The following is a 23,602-nucleotide window of genomic DNA, read 5'->3' as shown; positions in this document are numbered from 1 at the left end:
GGAACAGAGAGCCCGATGTGGGGCTCGATCCCAGGACCCTGAGATCATGACCCGAGCCAAAGGCAGAGGCTTTAACCCACTGAGCCACCCAGGAGCCCCCCATCTTTTTTGTTGATCTATTCATATCTTTCGCTCCTTTTTCCATTGGTGTTTCTTTTACTTATTGATTTGTATTTTGTAGTTACCTTCTTTTAGTTTGGCTTAAAATCACAAGGATTAGTACCATCTGGCACCTGTCAGCTTGACAAAAATGTTCTTTTTTGGTTAACTTTTCTGTATGGTTTTGTTATGTGTCTCTCCTAAGCACTGTATACATTGATTTCAAAAAGGAAATCTGCACTGGGTGCCAGGGTGGCTCAGTTGGTTAAACATCTGACTTTGGCTAAGGTCTTGATCTCAGAATCCTGGGCTCCAGCCCTGCCTCGGGCTACTCCTTCAGTGGGGAGTCTGCTTGTCCCTCTGCCCATCCTCCTGCTTGTACACACACACACATTCCCTGTCTCTCTCTGTCTCTCTTTCTTTCTCTCTCAAAAAAATAAATAAAATCTCAAAAAAAATACAGTCTGATGTTCTTTGTCTTCTAGAAGGTGGGTTTCATAGGCTTACTATTTAACATTTATTGTATTTGTTGACATTTGGACTTAAAAATGTTTTGCCAGCTTTTCCTTTTAATTTTTTTCCTGCCATTTTATAGATTATAAATCTTTTCTTTCAATTGTTAACCTAAAAATTTTTGACATATATACTTAAATATTCACTTTTACTTAAAAAGCTCAAAAGTTATTTAGTATACTTCTTCTGATAAATAAGCAAAGAGGTGTCAAATGCCCCCTGTCATCTTAGTCTCATCTAAAAGTTTCAGTTTTACGTGTTGCTTTTTAAGTTTTCCGTTTTTAAAAACCTGTCAGTACCTAATACCACTTTTATTATACTGAGAGATCAGAATCTTTAAACAAAAAATTTTGTAGTAAATGTTATGAACAACCATTGCTTTTAAATGTATGAGAGAGATGAATTGTAAAATACAAAATAAAATCCGGGATTTCATTTCCTGAAATTTTCTGATTGAGTAACCTGAAACCACTCATAAGAAATGATAGATGAAATATAGCAAACATCCTTTAAAAAAGCTTTTTTCTTAGGGAGAATTTTGAACATACAAAAGTAAACATAATGGTACAATGAACTCTTACACACCAATCACTCGACTGCAGTAGTCCTTATTGCCTGTAGCATCTTACTCTGTGCTACCTGCTTTCCCTGTTACTGTGTTATTTTGAAGCATATTGTAGACATCATATTATTTCTTCCATTAATATTTCAGTATACATCCCTAAGATATAGGAACAGTTTTTAAAATTAAAAACATTATAATTCCTTCATATCTTTAAATATTCAGCAAGCAATCAAATTTCTGAATGCCTGATATATCATAAATGGCTTTTAAAAATGGTTTTAGGTTTTTGTGTTTTTTTTTTTAAACGGGAGCCAAATGAGGTCCATACATTGTAACTTTACAATCTATGTTTCCTGCATCCCTTGTCTTTTTTTTTTTTTCTTTCTTAAACATGTTGGTTATAATTTCCCATAGTCTAGATTTTTCTGATCACGTTTTTAGGGTGTTCTCTGTTCTCTGCATTTCCTGTAAATTGGTATTTTACAGACTTCATTGTATTCAGAATTGTCATATACTGCCAGCAAATATTTCCTTACATATTCTTGTCTTACTGTTTCTACTTTTTCAGCTGATTGCCTTCCAGTCCTTCTTACAGGATGCTTCCGAATTCCCCTTTCCCTTATAAATTCAGTTTTCTATAGCATTAGTCTCTTGACCATTTCTTTTCTTGGGTAGATAGATAGGGTAGATAATGATGTGATACCTTTAGGAAAGGCAACATCAGTGAAGGTAGAGAAGGTAGAGAACCTTCACTGATGTTGCCTTTCCTAAAGGTATCACATCATATCTACCTAGGGTGTAGAGGAAGTATTTACATTGATGCTTCCATAGGGTAATATTTATCACCCTAATACAGAAACCAAAAATCTTGTCCTTTGAGATTAGTATGTTACAGATTACGCCATCCTCAGTCCCTCCTGTTGCCCTCTGGTGTGCTTTCCTTGCCTACTCCTATGTTGTTAGTTGAGAATTTTTGGCATCTAACCTGGTTTTCCTCTAAACCCCTTTTTTTCTGCCATTATCATAGGTTATGTCATTGTCGAGGTGAAGAACTCACCTAAAGACACTTTAAAGTTTTTTAATATATCTGACTCTGCAGTGTCATCCAAACTTGACACCATTACTCCTTTCTTATAACCTCATTCTAATGGAACCTTGTTATTATCTCAAGTTTGACAATCTCTGAAGTGAACTGTTAATTGTACCAATCTCTGGTCACGTTCTTCTGTTTTTTTTTGTTCGTTTGTTTGTTTGGTGTTTTATATTGTATTCCTTGTGCGCTTGATCCTGTCCCTGTCCTCCTAGGGCTAACACCTTCCCCCTTTATTTTTCCCTGTTTCTTTCGTATTAGCTCTGGTAGCTTAAGAATGATCTCTTAGCTTTTTTTTTTTTTTTTTTTTTTTAATCCCCTTCTTTCACTATCAGCAGCTATCCTGTCTCTTTTCTGCTCTTCATCCTTAAGAATAGCCTTGTGGCCTTGATTTCCTTTTCCTCATTACTCTTAAATTCCACTCCCCCTCCCCTCCTTCCACCCAGTTATTTCATAGGTGTTGGTCTACAAATCAGATCACACAGAAGACTTTATAATGCAGAAACCGTTACAATGAGAAGTTTTTTTCTTCCCACTTCAGTCCTTTTCTACAGTTCATTTTGACGGGTAACTTTTTGTAGTTCAATCTTGATTTCACCTAAGCACTGTTCCCCTCCCCCTTTCCTCAAATTATGCATTTCACGTAAGGTGAAGTAGTATATTGAGAACTTGATTTCTTGTTCCAGAAATCGTAGGCAGTATTGATTTCTCACTTTCTAGGATTAATGTACTTCTTCCCAGCTTCTCTTTAGCCACTCCCTTGCCTTCACCTCTCCGCCTCTAGCACTTGCATTTTTACATCAAGATGAACATTTACATTGTGCCTGGTAACCATAATTAACACTTGAGTGCTTTGTAGATGGCTCTAAATTTGCAAAGCAATGACAGTGCTTACATTATATTGAGGGTTGTTACAGAGCCAAGACGCAAGCTATAATTTCATCACCTTTCTTGTCAAGTTTTCTTCCACTGGAATTGCCTTTTTTCCCCTTTCTTTTAGTTTTCCTTTATCCTCTGTGAGTGTGTTGTGTTATGTTGTGTTTTGTATTTGTTTTTAACTCCTTCATGGCAAGCAGCCTAGTACCCACTTTTTTCTGAAGTCTTCCTTCCAATGTCCTGAGTGCTTTAGGTCTGCTGCCCACCTGTCTCTCAGCATGTGACTTAACTTCACTACTGTCCAGGGTTGGATCGATCTTCTGGACCTGATGTCTTTTTGATTTACTCCTTTGGTTTGGTTGGTATGTTGTATCTTAAGAAAGTGACTTCTGAAATATTTTTCAAATATTTAAATATTTGAAATCACTTTATTCTGTTGGGTAAGAATTCTAAGTTGAAAACCATGCATGAGGTTAGAAAATAAAAATAATGACACAAAATGAAAGGAAAACTATCTTTACCCTTCAGTACCTTCCCTAGTTTTTTGCTAACTTCTTAATTGCTAAATTCAGTGAATTTTTCCCCTTTCTGTTTCTATCTTATTTAACTTCTTCATAGTATTTGACAAATCTTCTCATGACACTCGTTTCTCTTTTCTTTTTTTTTAAAGGAACTTTAGTTTTGTTAAGATATATACAGAAAAGTACACTACTCAGAAGTATACATATAGCACAGTGAATTTTTACAAAGTGAACACTTCCAACTTTTCTCCTGCTTCTTGACCATTTCTTTTCAAGAATCTGCTACATTCCTCTTTATGTTCCCCCATTTCTGACAGTTCCAGATAGTTCTTAAATGTTTGGACTGCAACAACTTGGTTATAACCCTCTTCTGATCTTGTATACCTTATGTGTATCTTATGCTTAATGACTTTAAAAATCTGTAGCAAAAACTCCATAATGTTGCACTTTGCTTTTAGGAATCTAGCAGCCTGTACGATATCCCAATCTGGATGTATCATAGGTAACTCAGTTTTGTTATGTGCCAAACTGAATTCATCATTCTTCCAAAGCTATTCTTCCATCCTGCTCTGTGAATTGTGACACTGGACACCTAGCCTCTCAAACCCTAAACCAGGAAATCATTCTTAATTCCTCATATAGCAAACTGATTACTGTGAATCTTCCTTGTAATTGTTTTATAGGTGCTTTATAGTCCAAATATCTAAAATCTACTTTCCTTTCAAACTTACTTTTTCTCTATCTAGGTGCTTAGCATTGCTTTCTTTATACCTAGTTGTTCAGTTGGAAATCTCAAATTCAGGTTAGATTCCTCAGTTTCCCCCAATGTCCAGTTAGTAATAAAGGTCAATCTTTGCGGTAAATCTAGGTAGTACACAGCCCTGTCCTTTCACCATGTGTATTCTATTACAGTTACTATAGCACTTTATATATTGATTTATATCTGTCCACATTATTTCCTTTCTACTCCAGATGAAGAGCTTTCGAGGCAAAAAGTTACATCTTTGTTTTGGAAAATGTTGAACATGTAAATGAACATGAGGTTAGTTGAATGAAGTCCGATGATATACTACATAAACAGAAAAGTATTGGAATACATTTAGACTAGAAAATTTGGCATGAACAAGTTTAAAAATTCCAGAATTTCTCATAAGCTAACAAACATGGTACATATCTGTACATATCTGTACATTTCGGTACATATCTAGGTTTTGGTTGAATTACTCCTAAAATATCTTTGTAAAGAGAGAGGGGAAATACAGAAATGAGCACAGTGTACTGACATTTTCTCTTGTTTTGTCAAGGATTCATAAAGCAGCCCTTTAGATTTTACTATATCATAGGAAGTTTCTTTGACAGTTACGGATTATTGTGGTATATTCTCCAAAATAAGCTCCATTCTGTGAACATGGGTTTTAAGTGATTTTTTTTCTACTTTTAATTTTTATAAGTAATAGTAGAGAATAATGGAAACCAACATACACTTAAAGAAAAACTTAAATTCCAACAAATTAATTAGAAAACTTAAAGAAAACTAAATTCCAACAAATTAATTAGAATATATTCCAAATATGAGCAGTTAGCAATCAGTACAAAAATATTTTATGAAATGTATACCAGAGTTGTTTTAAGGTTAGCCTGAGGCTGTTTAAGACATTTTTAATAGTATATCAAAGAACAATTCTACTCAATGAAAGAGGTGATAGAAGCAAAAACTAAGGGAAATAATAAACCAGAATATGGTTTTTTAGGAAAGGGTCCTTTTATTTGAGATGGAAGTGTATAGTAAAGACAGTTTCTTAAAGTGATGAATAAAAGTAGGTGAGGCTAAAAAATAATTGATACTTCTTGCTGTTACCTTTTTAGCTGTCATTCCTCAAATGTTAGGTTAGCCTTTGAGGAATGTACAGATACAGAAAAAGAGGCCCTTTAATTCTGTAGCATTCTACTACTGTAGTTCTTAGTCAGTGTTTGTCATTACTGTGGGAAATTACATTTGATAAAAAAATATCTTGAGACCTTTTTTTCACAATAGTTGCTAAAAAGTAGATCCAAGTTCTTACTCACTGATGATTTCTGTTGAAGACATAATGTTCCCATTACCATTGATGAGAAGCTCAAATTGGACTTTCTCTGCCCTTGTGCAATTCATGTTATGTAACTTTTCTTGGCTGTCCCTGTACTTGGATGTTTGATTACAGTTTGGGGGAGGTATTGCGTTAGATGTAATTGGCCAAATATGAACTTTAAAAGTATGTCTGGCAGCCATATATCTGGTAGAAACCAACAAATCTGAAGTAGGAATGAGAAGAGGTAAAGACAACAAAAGTTTGTTTTGATGCTAACAGGTATCTGAGGGAATTGTTTCACATTCTCTATGTTTCTTCTAAGAGTAGGCATACTTTTGGGGCTCCTGGGTGGCTTAGTCGGTTGAGCCTTCAGCTCAGGTTATGATCCCAGGGTTCTGGGATCAAGCCCCATATGGGGTTCCCTGCTCAGTGAGGAGCCTACTTCTTCTTCTGCCTCTCCCCCTGGTTGTGTTCCTGTTCTCACTATCTCTTTCTCTGTCAAACGAATAAATAAAATCTTTTAAAAAAAGGCATACTTAAAAAAAAAAAAAAGTTTTATTCAGATGTAATTCACATACCATACATTTTGCCCCAACCATACATTTTTGTTTTAAATTGTAGAAGCAAAACTATATGAATCTATATGAAAATGAATAGTGAGAAATTGTGTTTAGATATCATTCCCAACTGCTTTAGCGATAGGTTTTCTGCTTTTCTCAAACCATTCTCTAAGAATTTTCTGGGCTTATTGGGTTAGGATGAGGGATTTGAGAGATGACAACCATTTGTCTTCTAGAATGGTATTGTAGATAAGGAACAGAGGGAAAGTTCTCCGTGTTGTATGTTTTTCTGTTCATAACTTTTTTCTTGACTAGTTTCTGTGATTTTGAACTAAGAGGATCCAACAGGCTTAAAGAGTGAGAGTCTGTTTTTGTGCTGTGCCTTAGTATTTTTGCCTCTTTTATTAGAAACTGCTAGAATTCGTAATCAGACCTTGGGATTAAAAATGGTGAGGGAATATCTTTTGGGGGGCATTTCTTTTAAAAAACAAAGTGCTTTTGTGGGAAATTCTTTTGATTTGAACCTCTGTGGCCTTAAAGATAACATATCTTTTTGACTGGGTTTGCATGTAAGCAATACTTTGCATAAATGGAGGATAAGGGAGTCCTGGAAAGGCTACAGTTCCAAGAAAAGACTTATTTACTAAAGTTTTGGTTTTTTGGTTTTGTTTTGTTTTTGTTTGACAGTAGGTTATTTAACTTTATAAGTAGTTTCTGCTCTTATTATTAAATGCCCTTTTCACATGATTTGATTAATTTATTTGGATTTTTTTTCCTTATATAGTGTAAAAAAGCTGGAAGACCTGCTAAATTGCATCACAGAGATTTATTGTCAGTTCAAAACAGACAAAGCAGAACGTGATACGTAAAATTTACCATTTGTTAATCTAAGGAATCAACTCTACTAGTTGTAATTCAGTTGAATTAATTTGGTATATTTATAAGGGTGGTTCCTTAAGTTATTTATTTCAGAGACTTGATTCTGTTGGGAAAGAAGTTGAATATACTAAAAATTATTTTTAAAACCAACATTTTGAGGGGTGCCTGGGTGGCTCAGTTGATTTAGCGGCTGCGATCGAGCCTGGGATTGAGCCTCGCATCCAGTTCCCTGCTCAGCAGAGAGCCTGCTTCTCTCTCTCCCTCTGCCTGCCACTCTGCTTACTTGTGCTCTCTATCAATCTGTCAAATAAATAAATAAAATCTTTTAAAAAATAATAAAACCCAACATTTTAAATATTTATTTATTGGAAAGAAAGACACTGTCTTTATTCACAGATAGTATATTCAAACAATTACAAAACATTCCATGGAATCCACAAAATAACTAATAAGATTACTATGAGAATTTACCTAAGCTATTAGGATGTGTCAGGTCACACAAACCAGTTGCATTTCTATTTACTAATAATAAACAGTGGGAAAAAATATTTTAAACATTATTTGTAATAGATTAAAAATAAAAACAAAATAGAAGATGTGTAAGATTTTTATAAAATCTACAAAGCACTGTAGGAACAAATTAAGGAAGATACTAAAGTGTTTTAAAGTTGAGATTTGGAGAAGCACATCAGTTTGGACTTGGTTTGGCTGCATATAAAGAAAATTGCAAATAATAGTAGATTTATGTTTCTCTCAAGTAAAAGAAGATATTATGCTGGACATTTGGCTCCATGATTATCAGGAAGCTAGTTACCAGGTATTTTTTCCTTTTTCCAACCTTTACCCTTAACTTACATCGCAGGATCACCTTGTGGTTGCAAGAGGGCTATTAAAGCTCCAACCATGGTGTGTTCATTCCTCATAGCCTAAAGGAGGAAAGGGCAACAAAAAGAATGCCACTTCATAGTTAAATCAGCTGAGAGTGGAATTACTGCATCATAGTGTGGATATCTGGCACCCAATGGGTGCAAGAGGATCTGGCCCTGCAGGTGCCAAGCAGATAAGTTCTGCTCTTCAGTGCTGACAAAATCCAAAGGCAGAGAGATGAAAGGTGGTGAAACATGAAAGTAATTTATTTTGTGAGGCCAATATTGGAAGGACAGAAGGCCAACATCTCAAAGACTATTTCCCAAATCCTGAAAAGGTTTGAATAAGGAAAATGTGGGACAAAGGTAGGTGAGTACAGCCATGTGGGCAGTAAAGGTCAAGTTGATGATTGTCTTGGAGTCAGTCACCGAGGGTCTTGCTGGCATCATGACAGCCATTATTGCTTGAGGGGGTAGTTTTGGTTCCCATCACAGGATGCTACCAACCCCTTGCCCCAGGTCTTTTGCCTGAGTTAAAAAATAAGCTGGAAAGAATTTAGTCAATTGGAAAATACAGACTAAGGTCAGATGGAAGTAGTTAAAGTCCCCTTTCATATGTATAACTTTGTAAGAAACTGCCAGTTTTTCAAAGTGGTTGCTCATTTTTTTTACATTCCCATCAGGAATGAAAATTCCAGTTGCTGTAGAACTTTTGTAACATTTGGTGTCATTAGTCTTTTTACATTTTTGCCATCCTAATGGGTGTGTGTGGGTATCTCATGGTTTAACTTGTATTTCACTGACTTGGTGGTATTCAGCAGTTTTTCATGTGGTTTTGGGCAGTTTTTAAAAATCTCCATTTGTTAAGTTTGTTCAAATATTTTGGTCTTTTTTATATTATTGGATTATCAGTGTTTCTTTGTATTCTAAATATAAATCCTTTGATATATGTATGTATTGCACATATTTTTCTCCCTGTCTTTTCATTTTCTTAACAGTCTTTTCGTCAGCAGAAACTTTAAGTTTTGGTAATATCTAACTTGTCACTTTAGTAATATCTAACTTGTTGCTTTTTTTTTTTAAATGGCTAGTACTTTGTGTCTTATCTAAGAAACCATTATAATTCTAAGGTTAATCAGCTGATGGTATGTGTGTGGTTCTATTTCTAGACTGCCTATTCCATTTCATTTATCTATTTGTGTATTCTTGTGTCAATACCATATGTATTGATTATTGTAGTTTTATAGACAATCTAGAGATCAGGTAGTATAAATCATTCACCTTTGCTCCTTTTAAAAACTGTTTTGACTTTTCTAGATCCTTTGTATTTCTTTTATATATATTTTTTAAACATTTAAAAAATATTTTATTTATTTATTTGACAGAGAGAGAGAGAGAGAGACAGCACACAAACAGGGGGAACAGCAGAGGAAGAGAGAGAAGCCGACTCTCTGTTGAGCAGGGAGCCCGATGTGGAGCCTGATCCCAGGACGCTGGGATCACGACCTGAGCCGAAGGCATTGGCTTAACCCACTGAGCCACCCAGGCGTCCCAGTCCTTCGCATTTCTATGTACATTTTAGATTTAGCTTCTCAATTTTTGTAAAAAATGCCTGATGGGACTTTTTAAAAAGATTTTATTTATTTATTTGACAGACAGATCACAAGTAGGCAGAGAGACAGGCAGAGAGGAGGAAGCAGACTCCCTGCTGAGCAGAGAGCCCAATGCAGGGCTCGATCCCAGGACCCTGAGATAGAGTGACCTGAGCTGAAGGCAGAGGCTTTAACCCATTAAGCCACCACGCTGATGGGATTTTGATTGGAATTGATTGGGATTGCATTAAATCTGTATATCAGTTTGGGGAGAACTGACAGATTGGCAAGCTAAAATCTTCCACTAAAATCTAGTCCATAAAAATTATTTAGGTTTTCTTTAATTTTTCTCAAGTTTTTCATCTCATGTTAAATTAGAACATCTTTCATCATCTGTATCTCTCCATATTTCATTTTTTGATGTTATCATGGGTAGTATCTTTAAGATTTTATTTTGTAGTTGTTTGTTGTAGGTATGTAGTTTAGAATGTAGATTTTATTATTCTGGTATGGTGAGGCCAATAAATCACGAGATAATTACCATTGATAAGATAATTGTTACACTCAGAGATTCCAATAAGAGGAGGGGTTATACCATGCCAAGAAGGGCCACAAAAGGAAACATCAGGGTCAGTCAGGAGGTGGGGCAGGGGGAATGTGGGCAGGAAGCTTTATTGTGGTTTTTGTGGGACACATCGGGTGAGGCCAGGTATGGATGTTGAGGATTGACTAATCTGAACAATTTCAGTGGTCTCTGGGGTACAGAGGCTATACCAATTTACATTTACACTTACAGTGTACACAGGTTCCCTTTGTCATATCAAATCAGCAGCTTTTTTAAAAAAATTTTATTTATTTATTAGAGAGTGTGCATGTGAGAGTGTGTATATGCACACTGCAGGTGGGGATAGGAGCAGAGGGAGAGACAAGCAGACCTCCTGCTGAAGGTAGAGCCCTTTGTGGGGTTCAGTCTCAGGATCCTGAGATCATGACGTGAGTAGAAATCTAGAGTCAGGTGGCTAACCGACTAAGCCCCCCAGGTGCCCCTCAAAGCAGCTTCTTATGATCTTTATATTTCATTGTGCAATATTTGCTCTACCATTTTCCTTTCCCATTTTTGTCTATTTGTGTCCCCCTTCCATTTTGTTCTTGAACTACTTGATTATTTTAACTTTCTACCCTAAGATCCTAGATCTGTGCTGTCTAATAATAACTACCCACTACATGTGACTATAAAATTTAAAGTAATACAATTAAAAGTTAAACTTCATCTCTCAGTAGTGGCTAAATTTCAAGTATTCTGTAACCACATGTGTGACAGTTATTGTACAATACAGATACAGAGCATTTCCTTTATCTTGGAAAATTCTGTTGGCATGGTGATCTACATCTTATGTTTTTATTATTTTTTAATTTTAACTACTTCATTTTTTGCTTCTCTGAATTAATTTCTTCTTGCAGATTTCATCAGGTGATTTTCTTCATTCTTTAAACATCTTTAGATATGTCTTATTAAAAATTAATATATATTTAAGACACATAATTTCATGTGAATATTGTTTTAGCTTTGCTTCATTTGTACTTACACAGAGCTGTATTCAAATGTTACTATTTTTCATAATGTACTTAAAAATTTTTGCATTAACTTTAAAGGAGATTTTCCCCCCCTTAATTTTTAGTTGACAGATTGTGTCTTCGATGAATGTTGTTTTCTGGCATTGTTTCATTGTTTATCGGGCTGTTGCATATTCCTTTTTAAAAAAATATGAGGTTTTCCTTCATCTTGGTACAATAAACCATTTGTATGCACTGTCCATTATGCACCTTGAAAACAGATCTTTTTAATGATATGCTGCTTTCATAGATAAAATTCTAGAATAATTGTAAACTTAAATCTAATTTCACCATTCCTGAATTGTTTTGAATGTGTTAGATGTTGAACAAAGGTTGAACTTTGATTTGTAATCCAATGTGAGATGATGTATTTCTTCATATTCAGTATTAATTGATGTACATTTGTTTTGGTTTAATACTGTCTTCATTTTATTTAAATGAAGAAATAGGGTACTTTCTTGTACCCTATGATTTGTCTTTGCTTAATTGTCTGTGAATTGCTAAAATCTAAGAAACAAGGAGGCAAACCATTTCAGTGATGTCAACTGCTATGTCCTTAGCACCTGGAATAGTGCCTTGCCCATCACTGGTGTTGAATTTTGAGGGAGCTCACTTAATAACATTACTTTCCAGACTGTAGTTCCAAATTGAATAAAAGGGAAATGGCAGGTGAGTGAGTATGAATAGATATCATTTGTTTTTATTGACAGATCTGTTGGCAGCCACAGTTACGCTGTGGAAGAACAAAGGTCCTTAAAGCACTCCAGAGGTAACAGAGTGTGTACAAATAGCCCTGGGATGGCTGGAAGTAAAAGACCTACTTCTTCAGGGTTAGCAATACCTTTAAAATGTTAAGGCATTATTGAGGAGGCAGAATGCCTCCTTCCAGTTAGCTCTTTAAGATCTGAGGGAAGAACCTCTTGTGTGTAATCACCCATCGTGAAGTCACCAGAGATATAAGTTATTATTTCTGCTTTAGTGAGAAGCTAGTTAATATATTTTTGCATGAGTTACTGAAAAATTTATAACCATTAATTAGGTTTTGTTAGTTCTTTTAAATATTGCTTGTATTGCTGTGGTTTTTGAAATGTATTTAATCCCTATTTTCTGAGATTAGCATATCAGTTTTATTGATCTTTTCAAAGAATCAGGTTCTGGTTTCATTGATATGTTCTATTTTTTTCTTTCTGTATAATTTATTTCTGCTATAATTTTTATTGTTATTTGCTGGGTTTCGGTTTTGTTTGTTCTTTTTCTATCTCCTTTAGGTGTATGGTTAGGTTATTTGAGATTTTTCTTGCTTCTTGATGTAGCTTTGTATTGTTATAAACTTGCCTGTTAGATCCACTTTTGTTGCATCTCGAAACCCTTAATAAAAAGATAAAGAGCCAATCAGAGATGATAAACACAGTAAGTGAAATAAAAAATACACTTGATAGAATATATAGCAGGCTAGGTGAAGCAGAGGAATGAATTAATGATCTGGAATAAGAGTAATGGAAAGGAACCAAGCTGAGCAAAGGAGAGGAAGGAAAATTCTGCAAATACAGAATAGTCTTAGGAAACTCTGGGACTCCGTCCAGTACAATGACATTTACATTGTAGGGATCGTACAAGAAGAAGAGAGAGAAAAGGGGCAGAAAATTTGTTTGAAGAAATAATAGCTGAATACCTCCCTAATTAGGGGAAAGAAACATATCCAGATCCAGGAGGCACAGAGATCCCCTCTACCCCAAATTTAGCCCAAGGAGGTCCACACCAAGACACATAGTAATTAAAATGCAAAAAGTAGCAATAAAGAAAAAAATTTTAAAGCAGCAAGAGAAGACAGTTATATACAAGGCAAACCTCATAAGGGTATCAACAGATTTTTCAGCAGAAACTTTGCAGTCCAGAAGGGAGTGACATGATACATTCAAAGTGCTAAGAGGGAAAAATCTGCAGCCAATAATACTCTGTCCAGCAAGGCTATCATTCAGAATAGAAGAAGTGATAAGGTGTTTCTCAGACTAACAGAAACTAAAAGAGTTCCTGACCACTTAAACCAGCCTTCCAAGAAATATCAAAGGGGACTCTGAGTGGGAAGGAAAGACCATGAGAGAGTATGAAAAGTAAAAAAACACAAAAGCAGTAAAAATAAGTATTTCTATAAAAATCAAAGGATTCATAAAGAAATAAAAAGATATAAAATATGGCATATGCCTAAATATACCTAAAACTTTAGGGTGGGGGAAGAGGAGTAAAGAATGGGTTCAAACTTAAGTGACCATCAACTTAATATAGATTGCTATAGGAAGAATTTTTTATATGTGAACCTACTGGTAACCACAAATCAAAAACCAGTAATAGATATGCAAAGAATAAGGAGAAAGGAATCCAAGTATATCTCTAAAGAGAGCAAAAGAAGAAAGGATCAGAGAAAATCTATAGAAACACAAAACAGGTAACAAAATGGCAATACGTCCATACTAGTATTAATTAATAAAATTAATAAAAATAAAATTAAATAATATTAATAAATTAATAAAATTAATAAAATTAAATTTAATTAATAAAATAAATAAAAATTAATAAAATAAAATCAATACTAGTATTAATAAAATTAATAAAATTAGTGTTAATTTTGAATATAAATGGTCCAAAAACTCTGATCAAAAGACGTAGGGTGACAGAATGGATAGAAAAATAAGACTCCTCTAAATGCTGCCTGCAAGAGACTCATCTCAGACCGAAAGATTGAAAATAACAGATTGAAATGAGGGGATCAAGAAACATATATCATGCAAATGGGTGTCAAAAGAAAGCCAGAGTAGCAACAGTTATATAAGAAAAAATAGCCTTTAAAACAAAGACTGTAATGAGACAAAGAGGGACACTATATAATAATAAAGGGGACAGTCCAACAAGAGAATATAACAATTATGGGGGCACCTGGGTGGCTTAGTCAGTTAAGCATCTGCCTTTGGCTGAGGTCCTGATCCCAGGATCCTAGGATCAAGCCCCATGTCGGGCTCCCTCCTCAGTGGGGAGTCTGCTCAACAAAATTGATAAACCTTCAGTCATACTCATCTAAAGAGACAGAGAGAGAAAACACCAAAATAAACATCACTAATGAAAGAGAAATAACAACCAATACCACAGAAATACAGTTGTAATACAGTTGTAACAGAATGTTATGAAAACCTATATGTCAATAATTTGACAACCTAGAAGAAATGGATAAGTTCCTAGAAACCTCTAAGCTATCAAAACTGAAGCAGGAAGAAATAGAAAATTTGAACAGACTAGTTACCAGCAATGAAATTGAATCTGTAATAAAAAAACTTCCCCCTCCTCCAAAAGCCCAGGACCAGAGGGTTTCACAGGCATGTTATGCCAAACATTTAGAGTTAATACGTATTGTTCTCACACTATTCCAAAAAACAGAAGAGGAAGGAAAACTTTTATTTTTAAAGATTTTATTATTTATCTGACACACAGAGAGAGAGATCACAAGCAGAGAGGGAGGAGGAAGCAGGCTCCCTGCTGAGCGAGCCCGATTTGGGGCTTGATCCCAGGACCCTGAGATCATGACCTGAGCCGAAGGCAGAGGCTTTAACCCACTGAGCCACCCAGGTGCCCCAAGGAAAACTTTTAAAAATTCATTCTATGAGTCCAGTATCACCTTGATACCAAAACCAGATAAAGACATCACACAAAGAGAACTGCAGGACATTATCTCATGAATATGATGCAGAAATCCTCAACAAAATATTAGGAAGCCAAATCCAACAATACATTGGAAAAATGGTATCTCATGGCCAAACGGGATTTATTCATGGGGCACAGGGATGGTAAAATATTTACAAAGTAACCAATGTGATATATCACCTCAGTAAGAGGAAGGATAAAAACCATATGATCATTTCAGTAGATACAGAGAACGCATTTGACAAAGTGTAATATTCATCCATGATAAAAATCCTCTGCAAAATAGGTCTAGAGGTAACATACCTCAACATAATAAGGGCCTTATATGAAAAACCCACAGCATCATCCTCAGTAGTGAAAAACTGAAAGCTTTTCCCCTAAGGTCAGGACAAGGATACCCACTCTCACCATTTTTATTCAGCATAGTACTGGAATTCCTAGACGTAGCAGTTAGATAACATAAAGAAGTAAAAGGCATCCAAATTGGTAAAGAAGAAGTAAAACTCTTACTCTTTACAGATGACATGATACTGTATATAGAAAACCCTAAGGACTGTACCAAAAACTACTGAAATGGATAAAGGAATTCAGTAAAGTTGCAGGATACAAAATCAATGTACAGAAATCTGTTCCATTCCTATGTGCTAATAGTGAAGCAGTAGTAAGTGGAATTAAGAAAAAAATTCCATTTATAATTGCACCAAAACTATCAGAATACCTAGGAATAAACTTAACCAAAGAGGTGGGGACCTGTACTCTGAAAGCTATGAAACACTGATAAAAGAAGCTGAAGATGATGCAAAGAAAGACATTCCATGTTGATGGATTAGAAGAACCAAATATTGTTAAGATGTCTATACTACCCGAAGGAATGTATAGATTTAATCCAATCCCTATCAAAATACCAACAACATTTTTCACAGATCTGGAACAAATGATGGTACAGTTGGTATGGAACCACAGAATAGCCAAAGCAATATTGAAGAAAAAAAAAAAAGCAAAACTGGAGGTCTCCTTCTCCCAGATTTTGAATTCTACTACAAAGCTATAGTAAGGAAAACAGTTTGGTACTGGCATAAAAATAGATATATAGGTCAATGGGATAGAACAGAAAATCCAGAAATAAACCCACAATTATATGGTCGATTAGTCTCTGACAAAGGAGGAAAGAATATACAATGGGAAAAAGGCAGTGTCTTCAGCAAATGGTGTTTTAACTGGACAGCTACATGCGAAAGAATGAAACTGAACCACTTTCACTATACATAAAAATAAACTGAAAATGGATTAAAGACCTAAATGTGAGACCTGAAACAACAAAATCCTTGAAGAGAGCACAGGCAGTAGTTTCTCTGACATCAGCCGTAGCAACATTTTCTATGTACGTCTCCTGAGGCAAAGGAAAGAAAAGCAAAAATAAACTATTGAGACTACATCAAAATCAAAAGCTTCGGCACAGCAAAGGAGACAGTCAACAAAACGAGAAGGCAACCTACTGAATGGGAAAAGGTATTTGCAAATGACGTATCTGATAAGGGGTTGGTATCCAAAAGATGTAAAGAACCTATACAACTCACCACCCAAAAACCAAATCACCCAATTAAAAAATGGGAAGAAAACATGAACAGACATTTCCCCCAAAAGACGTGCAGATGGCCATTAGACCCATGAAAAGATGCTCAACATTACCTATTATCAGGGAAATGCATATCAAAACTATAATGAGATATCACCTCATCTTTTAGAATGTCTAAAATCAACAACACAAGTATCAACAAATGTTGACAAGGGTGTGAAGAAAAAGGAACCCTCTTGTACTGTTGGTGGGAATGTGAACTGGCATAGCCACTGTTTTCTATAGAGGCTATACCAATTTGAATTCCCACTTACAGGCACAGGTTCCCTTTTCTTCACATCCTTACCAACATTTATTTTTTGCCTTTTTGATAATAGCCCATCTGACAGGTGTGAGATAGTATGTGTGTTTTGATTTGCATTTCCTTGATCATTAGTGATGTTCAGCATCTTTTCATGTTCCTGTTGGTGCCTATATGGCTTCTTTGGCAAAATGTCTATTCAAAGTCAAAAAGCTTCAGTCCATGTTTTCTTCTCCTAATTTTATGCTTTCGGGTCTTACATTCAAATTATTAACACATTCTGAATTTATTTTTGTATATGGTGTAAGATGGTGGTCAAGTTTCACTTATTTGTGTGTAATGGATTAGTTTTCCCAGTAACAGTTAGTGAAGAAACTGTCCTCCTCCATTTCATATTCTTGCCTCCTTTGTAGTAGGCTAATTGACCATGTATGTGTGGGTTTGTTTCTGGGCTCTCTGTTTAATTCTACTGATTTGTGTGTCTGTTTTCATACCATACCATACTGCTTCGATTACTATAGCTTTGTAGCATAGTGTGAAGTCTGGGAGAGTGATGTCTCAGCTTTGTTCTTCTTTCTCAAGATTACTTTAATTGGGGCACCTGGTGGCTCAGTGGGTTGGGCTTCTGCCTTAGGCTTAGGTCGTGATCTTAGGGTCCGGGGATTGAGACCCATATCGGGCTCTCTGCTCAACGGGGAGCCTGCTTCCCCCTCTCTCTCTACCTGGCTCTCTGCCTACTTGTGATTTCTCTGTCAAATAAAATAAAATAAAATAAAATAAAATAAAATAAAATAAAATAAAATAAAAAGATTAATTATTTGGGGTCTTCTGTTTTTTCATGTAATTTTAGGATTCTTTGTTCTAATTTTGTGAAAAATGCCTTTGGTATTATGAGGATTGTATTGAATCTGTAGATTCCTTTGGGTAATATGTACATTTTCACATTAATAATTCTTAAAATTTATGAGCAATATGTTCTATTTTTGTTTTCAATTTCTTTCATCAATGTCTTACACATTTCAAGGACAGAATTCTTATACATACAGGCTTTTCAAATTTAATCTTTTCAAATTCACTAAATTTAGCTTATAGACTAGACTGGCATATGATAGAACTTAGTGAATATTCCATGTGCACTTGAAGAAAATGTACATTCTGTGTTTGTTGGGTATAGTGTGCTGTAAATGTTTAGCTAGTTAATGTTTTCAGGTCTTCAAAATTCTTACTTATTTTTTTGATCTGTTTTAGTTTTGTTAATTCTGGACAAGAGTATTAAAATTTCTAGCTATTATAGTCATTTTGCCTATTTCTCTCCTTACCTTTTTGCTTCAAGTGACTTGAAACTATTATTATATGCATGTAAGAAGTCTAATATATAAATCTATTCTAGTTTTTAAATGTCCTGTTTTAAGAGATGTCATGAAGATACTCACTTTTTTCTGGAATATTTATTATATGATTTATTACATATTGGTCAGTTATCCATTTCAGTATCTTTGTATGGTATAAATTGGAGGTCAAGATTTCTTTTTTCCCTTGCCATTTAAAAGTCATTTGACTGATAAACATTTACTGTAAAGACCAACATTTCTCCACCAAAATGCAGTTGATATATCTAAGTTTTAGGTTACCGTATGTGTGGATATTTTTCTCAACTCTATTTGTTCCTTTGGTCTATTTTTCTGTATTTATGCCAGTACTGACTTGACAATTACTCTAACTTCATGGTAAATCTTGACGTCTGGTCATGTAAATCCTGCTCTTCTAGATTATTTTGACTTTTGTAATCCTTTGTTTTCCATGTAGATATTAACTTGTAAATTCCCCTAACTGCTAAGATTTTCATTGGGACTGTGTTGAATCTATAGATCAATTTAGAGACGAGTTGGTAACTGAAAATACTGAGTTTTCCTGTAGTCTTATATCTGTATGTTCTATTCTTCCATTCTTTAGCTGGCCTTTATTTTCTAGCAGTGCTTTATAGTTTTTATTGCAGAATTCTTACAGATATTTCAACAGATTTATTCTTAAATATTTGACTTTTTATTACTATTGTTAATGATACTGTTTTTAAATTGCTTCTGGTATAAGGAAGTCAATTAAGTTTTGTATATTGATTTTATATGCACTATTCTTACTACATTCACTTAGTAATTGTTTTATCTTTAAAATTTTCTGCTTATATAGTCGTCATCTGTGAATGATAGTTCTTTACTTCCTCCTTTCTAATCATTATACCTTTTATTTGCATTTTGTGCCTTATTGAACTGGGCAGGACCTCCATTAAAATGTTGGGTGGAAGTCATGAGTTTAAACATATTTATTAAGTTTTTTAATTCAAGAAGAATGAAATGAATACTGCACCATTAAGTATTTTAATTCAAGATCTTTCATAGTTACTTTTTATCAGAATGAAGAAGTTTGCTGTTTTAGCTAGTTTAGCTGTGAGTTTCTAGTCCTAAACCATTGTTGAAATTTATCAGTTTCTACATCTATTGAAATGGTCATATATTACTTTTCTTATGTATTCTAATAATGTGGTAAATTCTGTTGATTGATTTTTGAATGTTAAAATAACTTTGTATATTTGGAGTACCCAGTCAAGATTTGTTAGTCTTTTAAAATATTACTAGCTTCAGTTTGCTAGCATTTTATTATTTTTTTCATATACGTTTATAAGAGATATTTACATAAAATTTTTCATGTCACAACCTTATTACATTTTGGTATTATGTTTGTATTCTTAAAATATGTAGTGAAGTGTTTTCTAATTTCATTTACTGAAACAGTTTCTGTAAGTTCTTCATTCTTGCACATGTTTGGAAAAATTCACTAAGAAAGTCAATGGACATTGAATTTTCTTTGTGGAAAAGTTTTAAGATATATATTCACTATATTTAATAAATATTAGAATTTTGAAATTATCTTTCCTCCTTTGTCAGTTTTGATAAGTTGTGTTTTTCAGTAACTTGTTCATTTCTTCAAAAATTCCAAATTTTTTAGAGGATGTTCCTATATTAACATATATTTTTAATATTGGAAGCTCTGGTAATGTGTAATTTCCAACTCTTGATACTGGTCATTTATGTTTTCCTTTTTTTTAAAAATCAGTCATTTTTAATGTTTTACCAATTTTATTAATGTTTAAAAGCCAACTTTTTTTTCCCTTCCACCACTGATTTCTGCTCTTAAATATTTTTCATTCTGTGGTCCTTAGCTTAGTTTGTTGTTCTTTTTCTAGCTTCATCCTAGCTCATCCTGTAATTTTGTTTAGCTTTATTCTTTTTTTTTTAAGATTATTTATTTATTTATTTGACAGAGAGAGAAATCACAAGTAGGCAGAGAGGCAGGCAGAGAGGGGTGAAACAGGCTCCCTGCTGAGCAGAGAGCCTGATGCTGAAGGTAGAGGCTTAACCCACTGAGCCACCCAGTGGGTTGCTCAGTTTAGCTTTATTCCTTTCTCACATAAGACTTTAAGACTAAACATGCTAGTAAATACTTTTACTTCATTTCTTTCATATTTTTATCATTTAACTCAAAGTATTTTCTGATTTCTTCTTCGCACCATTTGTTATTTAAAAGTATGTTCCTAAATTTCTAAATACATGGGGATTTTCTAATCATTTTTATGTTACTCATCTTTAGTTTAACCCATTGTGATAAGAGAACATACTGTATAATAAGTACATGTTATGATACTTCTATCAGTGTTCCTAATTTCCATAAGAGATTTCTGTGCATTTGTAAGTTTACATCAGTTCACATGCAGAACTTTGTATTTTTCAATATATTTTTTCTTCTTGGTTGAAGTTATTAATATGAGCAGGAATTTACGGAATATTGAGTGTTACTGAATTTCATATGTCCTATTTTGCAATTAAATGCAATTTTTAAAAATTTTAATGCAATTAATTAATATATAATGTATTATTCATTACAGAGGTAGAGGTCAGTGATTCATCAGTCTTGCATAATACCATATCCAGTGCTTGTTACTTCCTGTGCCTCCTTAATGTCCATCCCCCAGTTATCCCATTCCCCTACCTCCTCCCTTCCAGCAACCCTAGTTTGTTTCCTATGATTAAGTCTCTTATGGTTTGTCTCCCTCTCTGATTTCATCTTGTTTTATTTTTTCCTCTCTTCCCCTATGATCCTCTGTTTTGTTTCTTAAATTCCCCTTATCAGTGAGATCATATGATAGTTGTCTTTCTCTGATTGACTTATTTGCTTAGCATAGTGCCCTCTAGTTCTATCCACATCATTGCAAATAACAAAATGTCTTTTTTTGATGGTTGAATAGTATTCCATTGTATATATATATATACACCCCATGTTCTTTATCCATTCACTGTCAATGGACATATAGGCTCTTTCCATAGTTTGGCTATTGTGCACACTGCTGCTATAAACATTGGGGTGCAGGTGCCCCTTTGGATCACTACATTTGTATCTTTGGAGTATATACCCAGTAATGCAATTGCTGGGTGGTAGGGTAGATTTATTTTTAACTTTTTGAGGAACCTCCACACTGTCTTCCAGAGTGGCTGCACCAGCTTGCATTCCCACCAACAGTGTAAGAGGGGTCCACTTTCACGTCATCCTTGCCAACATTGGTTGTTTCCTGAGGAGTTAATTTTAGCCATTTTGACCAGTGTGAGGTAGTATTTTTTTGTGGTTTTGATTTGCATTTCCCTGGTGCCGAGTGATGTTGAGCATTTTTTCATGTGTCTGTTGGCCATTTGGATGTCTTTGAAGATATGTCTGTCTTCTGTCCATTTCTTTTTTCTTTTTTTAAGATTTTATTTATTTATTTGACAGAGGAAGACACAACAAGAGAGCGAACACAAGCAGGGGAAGCGGGAGAGGGAGAAGGAGGCTTCCCGCTGAGCAGGGAGCCCAATGTGAGGCTCAATCCCAGGACCCTGGGGTCATGACCTGACCTGGAGGCAGACGCTTAACAACTAAACCACCCAGGCCCCCCTCTTCTGCCCATTTCTTGAATGGATTATTTGTTCTTTGGGCATTAAGTTTGATAAGTTCTTTGTAGATTTTTGGATACTAGCCCTTTATCCGATAAAACGTTTGCAAATATCTTCTCCCATTCTTTTGGTTGTATTTTGGTTTTGTTAACTGTTTCTTTTGCTGTGCAAAATCTTTATATCTTGATGAAGTCCCAGTAGTTCATTTTTGCTTGTTTCCCTTGCCTTTGGAGATGTGTCTAGCAAGAAGTTGCATAACCAAGGTCACAGAGGTTGCTGCCTGTGTTCTCCTCTAGGATTTTGATGGATTTCTGTCTCCCATTTAGGGCTTTCATCCATTTTGAGTCTGTTTTTGTGTATGGTGTGAGGAAATGGTCCAGTTTCATTCTTCTGCATGTGCCTGTCCAATTTTCCCAACAACATTTGTTGAAGAGACTTCTTCCAGTCGATATTCTTTCCTGCTTTGTCAAAAATTAGTTGACCATAGAGAAAGGTCCATTTCTGGGTCTCTATTCTGTTGCATTGACCTATGTATCTGTTTTTGTGCCAGTACTATACTGTCTTGATGACTATAGCTTTGTAATAAGTCTTGAATTCTGGAATTGTGATGCTGCGAGCTTTTATTTAGGCTATTTGGGGTCTTTTCTGGTTCCATAGAAATTTTAGGATTATCTGATATTAGGATTAGCTGATATTAGGATTATCTGATATTAGGATTAGCTGATTCCAGCTCTGTGAAAAAAGCTGATGGTATTTTGATAGGGATTAAATTGAATGTATAGATTGCTCTTGGTAGCATAGGCATTTTAACAATATTTGTTCTTCAAATCCATGAGTATGAAACATTTTTCCATTTCCTTGTGTCTTCCTCAATTTCACTGATGAGTGTTCTATAGTTTCCTGAGTACAGATCCTTTGCCTTTTTGGTAAGGTTTATTCCTAGGTATCTTGCGATTTTGGGTGCAATTATAAATGCAACTCCTTAATTTCTTTCTATCTTATTGTTAGGGTATAGAAATGCGATGAACTTCTATGCATTGAGTTTATATCCTGCCACTTTGCTGAATTCCTGTATGAGTTCTAGCAATTTTAGGGTGGAGTTTTTTGGGTTTTCCACATAGAGTATAATGTCATCTGCAAGGAATGAGAGTTTGACTTCTTCTTTGCCAATTTGAATGCCTTTTATTTCTTTTTGTTGTCTAGTTGCTGAGGCTGGGACCTCTAGTAGTATGTTGAACAACAGTGGTAAGAATGGACATCCCTGCTGTGTTCCTGATCTTAGGGGAAAAACTCTGAGTTTTTCCCCATTGAGAGTGGTATTTGCTGTGGGCTTTTTGTATATGGCTTTTATGATATTAAGGTATGTTCTCTCTATCCCTACACTGTGAAGAGTTTTAATCTCTCTATTGAGAGAATCATGTGTTTCTTGTCCTTTCTTTTATTAATGTAGTATATCACATTGATTGATTTGCAGATATTGAACCACCCTTGCAGCCCAGGAATAAATCCCCCTTGGTTGAAGTGAATAATCCTTTTAATGTACTATTGGACCCTATTGGCTAGAATTTTGGCAGCTGTGTTCATCAGGGATATTGGTCTATAATTCTTCTTTTTGATGGGGTCTTTGGTTTTTGGGATCAGGTAATGCTGGCCTCATAGAAAGAGTTTGGAAGTTTTCCTTCCATTTCTATTTTTTGAAGCAGCTTTAAATGTTTGGTAGAATTCCCCTGGGAAGCCATCTAGCCCTGGACTCTTGTTCGATGGGAGATTTTTGATTACTGCTTCGATTTCCTTGTTGATTATGGGTCTGTT

General features: G+C 34.9%; 1 protein-coding gene across 2 annotated transcripts in view; it reads left to right on the top strand.

Moving 5' to 3' along the window:
- JAK2 (Janus kinase 2) overlaps positions 1-23,602 on the top strand; it is a 131,915-nt gene that overhangs the window by 18,332 nt on the left and 89,981 nt on the right. The window lies entirely within an intron of this gene.

This window comes from Lontra canadensis, unplaced genomic scaffold, assembly GCF_010015895.1.
Source record: "Lontra canadensis isolate GAN:19392208 unplaced genomic scaffold, GSC_riverotter_1.0 scaffold31, whole genome shotgun sequence".
NCBI classification, from domain to species: domain Eukaryota; kingdom Metazoa; phylum Chordata; class Mammalia; order Carnivora; family Mustelidae; genus Lontra; species Lontra canadensis.
The sequence above is the reverse complement of the archived record's forward strand: the minus strand, read 5'-3'. Positions and strand labels throughout refer to the sequence as shown.